At 40.5% G+C, this 6,501-nt stretch overlaps 1 protein-coding gene across 1 annotated transcript in view; it reads left to right on the top strand.

Annotated features, from left to right (window-relative positions):
• The window catches only part of RSPO3 (R-spondin 3), a 93,640-nt gene that overhangs the window by 1,536 nt on the left and 85,603 nt on the right, over nt 1–6,501 (top strand). The window lies entirely within an intron of this gene.

Raw genomic sequence — 6,501 nt, 5'->3', positions numbered from 1 at the left:
GCTTGGTCTGTTTCAAGGTGGCGTCTTCCACAGATGAGGAGACAGACCCGAGAAAGGCACCTCTCCTTGCTCCCGGGAAGCCTGGCGCGCTGGGCGCTCTGGCTTCTGTGCAGAAGTGGGGTGTCCCTTCTTCGCAGATAGAGCCGGAGCGACCCGGGCTCCAGTGTAGGGAGCGCTGGCGGGGACCCGGAGGGAGAAAACTTCCCGGGGCGCAGAAAACGATGCTATTGCCTTAACCAACGCAGACCTCCGCCGCCGGGGAGCCAATGACGCTTGGCGGCGCCTGCTCCGGCGCGCAGAGCCAGCTCCCAGCGCTGGCCCGCGAAGCCCCTCGGGGTACGCGTGGGTAACAGCGCAGAAGACACAGCGTGGGCTTGTGTGAGATGGAGATTTAGTAATCGCTTGTCCGCCGCTGTTTGTGCCCTGTCCCTGGACGTGAGGGTCCCCTGAAAGCTCCCTTTGTGCCGCTTGCCTAAGGCAGACAAGGTTTGATTCACCTGAAAAGCCAAAGCGCCCGGGGCTCCCGCCCAGCCTCGCTGCCTCTGGGTTCTCGTGGCAAGGGGCAGGAGGGCCTAATCTAAACACGTCAGGGCATTCGATTTGTTATTCTTGGCCTCTGAAAGGTTGTAGTCTTCGAAACTCTTCCACCTACCTTTCCCCTCGAGCCTTGCGGCTGCCTCACAAAACAAATGGCTTGGGACTCGAGCCTTGCCCTGGTTCCTGGCAGACCCCAGGTCCCCTTCTTGCAAAGTCCGGCCCGAGGGACTGAGTCTCTCCCGCAGGTCCATGGGGAGAAAGAGATGCTAGGCACAAGTGCAGCCTCCTGCCGTCCCATCCCTCCTCCAGCCAGTACCCCACCCGGCGCCCATGGCTCACACCCTCTTTCACCCTACCGAGCATCCCAGGGCAAGGAGCCCCGCAATTGCAGGGGAAGGACAGGGTCTTGCGTGTCAGTGTTAGAGTTGTCTCCGATTCCGGGGTCGGGGTTGGGGGGTGGGGGTGGGGGGCTGTTTGCGACGAAATACACCGGCAAGAAAGCTGACCACCATTGGTTTTCACTTCCCCAGCGAGGACAGCGGTGCAGGAAGCTGTCCAGTGGTGCTACCCCAAGTCTTCTAAGAGCAGATGGGGATGATGCACCTCTGGGCTTGGACTCGAGCGGATTTACAGAGTCTAAAGACGAGCCGCTTTTTGATCTGCCTTCATCGTCTCAAGGCCAAGTCAAAGGCGCCCTCTTGTTGTGCAGCGGGGATGAGAGACGGAGTGGGTGGAACTGTGTTGAAATTCCGATTGTGCTGTGGGTGTGGGGCCGGGAGAGAATTCCCCTAGCAGGGGATGCTCCCTGCTCCTTCACGCTTGAGTCTTGCCTTTGCTACTGGGGTTTGCTGGTGCAATTATGGAAGAGGGGCGACCCCTTGCGTTCTTTAAGGAGACAGATTCTCTTGGCAGGTGTAGCATGGGGCTTGTTTGTTTTGAGAATGGGGTAGGGGGAAGAGGGTAAAGAGAGAGATTTGTTCAAAAATCCTGAAATTCAAGGTCAGATTGCATGTTCACATACTCATTGTTTGGGAAATCTCTGGGGGGAAAAGTTTTCTCAAATAGGGACTGGTAAAAAGTTATTTCAATGAAAAATAAGGTAGTAGAGGTATTCTAGAAACAGTCTTTCCCCCTTTTCTTCAAGAGACAAAGTATTTAAGGGTATCCATTTTGTCCTTAGAGTTAAATAGCTTCACTCTCCTAAACTTTAAAATCTTAACTAATGATAGAAAATTGAGGTGCATGCAAGAACTATTTTTCAAAAATTTTAAAACGATCTCTTGAATGTTTTTGTGGAAAAGTTTCATGCAAAAAAAAATCATTTGCAGTGTTAAATATTATTAAGTATAAGGAGCCATGACTAATCCTCAGATAAAGGAGATAAAGCTATATCAATAATCCCGGTTTCCCTCAGTCAACTGGTATGCTGTTTATTTCTACTTTGTTGCAAACTAGCTTCTTGTTTTCTTTTATAAAAGAAACAACATTTTAAACAGGAGTTTGATACTCTAAAAAATACTTATTGGGTTATGGATAAGGATCTGCCTGCAATGCAGGAGATGTGGGTTCGATCAGGGGTCAGGAAGGTCCCCTGAAGAAGGAAATGGCAACCCCCTCCAGTATTCTTGCCTGGAAAATTCCATAGACAGAGGAGCCTGGCATGACAAGAGTCCATAACGTGACAAGAGTCAGACACAATTTAGCAACTGAACCACCACCCCCATGGTGTTATGGATGAAAAAATACCCAATAACTTTATTATCTACTTGGATTCATATACAACTCCTAGAGTTGACTAAGTTGAATTTACTTAAGATAAACATGGAATGCATCCTCATTCAACAGTCCTCAACCAGAAATGTTTTCAGAGGATGTTACATAAAGAATCCTCAATTCAGTTTTAAAATCATTTCCCGCTCAGCCTTTGCTACTTGGTAGAGTTAGCTTCTGAATTCTAGATTATCTGCTAATAAAAGTAAAGGTTGTGCTTGCCATAATAGCCACAGTGTCTTACAATTGCACCACACTTTAACTTGAGTTATTTGCTAGGGACCCTATATAGCCACCTGAGGTATAGAGGCCGGTATTAATATATCCATTTTAAAGGGAAAGAACCCAAGAAACAGAGGCTAAGTAATCTATGCAAAGCCATAAGATACTGAATGGAACTTGTCTCCTGCTATTTATGCTATATGCTAATACATGTCTGAGAGTAGATGTCAGGACTATTAGATAATAAATCTGATTGTCTCCAAACCATCATTTATCCTGTGTTTAGAGAATAAGCTCTTATGGTTGACTGGACATTTTTGAACTGTTCTTTATATGTATTATACATTAATGATCTGTGTCAAAGAGTTAAATACCTGATAGTTTGCTAAGTATAATATATTATTTGGTTATTAGGAAGACATTGTAGGTTCATATTATGACGGAATACTATTGTGAGAAACCTCAGATGCCATTATGGTATCCTTTTTATTTGATGCCATCTATTGATTCATTTTTAATTGCTTAGATTCCAGATAGATCAAGTTTTGACAAGTCATTGTATGCACAGTAATTACCAAGCACCCATTGCACAATCTATAAAATTTTTTAAAAAATATTTCATAAAGATGTTTGAAATAAAGGAGTAAGAACACAAGAGAAATGATTTTAATGGTGGCAGACTGAAAAATGATGAATACAGTGGCCATTGCTCATGATATCTTGGATGCTGAGCCATTCTCTGAAATTATGATACACTCTTGATGATTAGGGCTTCCCTGGTGGCTCAGAGGTTAAAGCGTCTGCCTGCAATGCAGGAGACCCAGGTTTGATCCCTGGGTCGGGAAGATCCCCTGGAGAAGGAAGTGGCAACCCACTCCAGTATTCTTGCCTGGAGAATCCCACGGACAGAGGAACCTGGTAGGCTACAGTCCATGGGGTCACAAAGAGTTGGACACAACTGAGTGACTTCACTTCACTTTATGATTACATAACTAACTTGGAAAATAACAGGTTAACTGTAAGACAGAAAAATCATTCATTCCACTATACATTTTGTAATATTAATTTTGAATGAAAGTGTGTCTGGTTTGGATATTGACTACAGTGCATTTTTTTCACTTGTCTACTTTTGTCACCAGTCTACCTTGTTTTTGAGAGAAACACTGTTTAATGGATGGAGATATGAGCAAAATTTGCTAGAGAAAATATATTCTGCAACATATCATATGATATCTTCATGAATCAAAGCCCCAAATTCAGACTCTTAAGTAAGCAGTGATGGCAACATCTAAATATAAGCAAAGATCTATTTTTGTGAATTCTAATTTAATCATTATTACACTATCAAAATTGTTTCTTAAAATATCTCTTTGTCATACTATTTTAATTCCTTATCACTTCAATAGAATGATTTTACTAAGAGCATTAAGAATGATAGTTTTTAAATATTGTCTCTTTAGTCCCAAGTTATTCTATGTAAAGTCATTGACAATATAATAGGCATAAAATTGATCAATGTCATCACTTCAGTATTTTTTAAGCATGAAATATGAACGGTTTTTTAGCTTGTAAGTAAATAAGTTTTGTTCAATCGTTTCTCCATTAAGTATCTCCTGGAATTTGATATTCTACAAATTAGGTCCCCAGAAAGTGATAAAAATGGGGAATTACAACATGTAGTTAATTTTGATTTTCAAATTATGGGGAAACTTTCACCACACTACTGAAAAATAAGTTTATTAGTCATCTGATCACTTGAGGCTATTTTAATCTGAACAGAGATCTCCAGATTGCTACTATTTCAAATATTTTCTTGTTAAATGGTTAATCTTTTTTTTTAAAAAATGCAATCATTCTTTTAAATTCTGTGTACTATTGATAGAATACTGTGCGCTGTCAGATCCCTATGTAGAATTAAGACAACATGATCCCTCTGCAATTACAAGAATAAACTATCAAAAAATAAAAATATTCCACACAACAGTTTTCTAAATCATCTTCCCCCTGCTTTATCTTTATCCAAATGTTTCACTTTGGACATTGTCCTAACCTCTCTTCCCACTTCCTCACTATTCACTCTCCCCAGCCCCCAAAACATTTTTTTCCAAGTAGTGAATTCTTGAAATGCCATCAGAGTGGGTATTATGTTTCATGAAATGTAAGAATCAACTTTGGTTACCATTAGGAAAACATCATTCAGTTTTGAGAGCATGGTAAAGATCATGTAAGACAGTGTGTTGAAATTATATGTGTTTTACTTGGTTAGGACTTTTTCTTCTCTGAACAGTGCATTGTACACTGACATTCTTTTGAGAATGGTCATTTGTAAAAGTGTTGCATCATAAATTATATAGATTTTTTTTGTCTTGCTTTTGATTTTGAGGAAAGATGTGGGTTGCTTTCTTGACTGTGAATTTTTTCGTAAGGTTTAAAATGATTGGATTATCTTAAAATTTACCATATGTTGGCCAACCTAGTAAGTTTGAAACGCTTTGTACCTTTATCTTAGCAAACATATAGCATATAAACATATAAGGTATAAAATACATATCTGTAAAAGATGCTGTTCATTTTTTCTATTTACTTAATTCTATCCATCAGATCTTTCCATTCAGGATTACTACTAGTATTCTGATTAAAGTACGTATCCAACACTGCTGAAAAGAATGGAATGTTCCATTCTCAAGGATTGGAGGGGTGGTGATGATGCCATTGAGTATTAAGAAATCCCACTTTCTGCTCCGAAGGTATTTCAACAACATGAAACTTTTAAGAAAAAGACCTGAATTCTTTTTACCTAACTTCTCTTCCCACTTCCTTACGATTCACAATTATCCAAACCATAAAATGTTTGAATAATTTCAAAAACTCATTTTAAAAAAGACATGGTTGCAGGTGCCTCTTATCTGATAAGAATGTTTCTGCCTTATTTGTAATCTTGGCAAGGGATCCAGTACCATCTGCTGTCACTAAAATTCTTCTGGAAGTTTTTAAGGAAAATTTAACGGTCCTAAAGGATATGATTGCCCAATTAAATACATATTTAATAGCCTTTAACTCCCTCTATGCTTTATGCCTTATGCAAATATCTAACCCAGTCTTCAAATTACTACCTTATGAGGCTCCCCTCTGACCTTCATAATGTGATGGATAACAACAAACATCATAAATCCATGCTAGAGCCTGAGACCTAAGACATCACTGAGGGAGAATTCCAAGTGTGTTTTGGGAAAAGTAGACAGAAGTAGAAGACCTGGGTTCTAGGTCCAGCGCTGCTAGTAATATCTGAATAACCCAGACAAACCCCTATACCACACAAAGCTTCAGTTCCTCATCTGTGAAGTGAGGTGGTTGGTTAAAATTTTAGATCTAAATGATTCTTATAGTCTCTTCAACCTTTAATCTGTTGGTCTAAGAGCATGAACCATGAGCAGAAGTGGGGAGTTATTTCTTCTAAACTTAGCTATCTTATTTAACTAAGTTTAGTAGATGAAGAATATAAATGAATATAAGAAGTATTCATTTATTATAAGTAAAATGTAAATTCATCATATAAAGATTAATAAGTAACTTATCAACATAAAGACTGAACTAATTATGTTATCCCACACACACCCCCCACATCACAATTTCTAGGGCCAGAAGACTATAGCCATAGCATCAATCCACACACTCCATCTCCAGCATGTTCATTTTGTCCTTAAGCATAAGAGTCACAGGGAACTGGTTTGGAATCCCAACCAGAGAGATGCTTCAGAACTCCCTTACATGACAGGTTTTTAGAAGGGTGGAAGTGGCAATTACAGTGATCCAGGTTTAAGTTATAAAACCCTGCGTTATGAGAGTGGTTGAGCAGTAGAGTGCCTATGAAGGGAAAAGAGGAAGAGAGCCACATTTGTCACCAAACTATGGAGTATAAGGACTCAGGTCTGATGAAAAACAAGGCGCTTCATCTGGGCTTCCCTCGTGACT

The sequence above is a fragment of the Muntiacus reevesi genome, chromosome 19 (genome assembly GCF_963930625.1).
Source record: "Muntiacus reevesi chromosome 19, mMunRee1.1, whole genome shotgun sequence".
Classification (NCBI taxonomy): Eukaryota; Metazoa; Chordata; class Mammalia; order Artiodactyla; family Cervidae; genus Muntiacus; species Muntiacus reevesi.
Note: the sequence above shows the minus strand (reverse complement) of the source record. Positions and strands in the feature narration are given on the sequence as shown.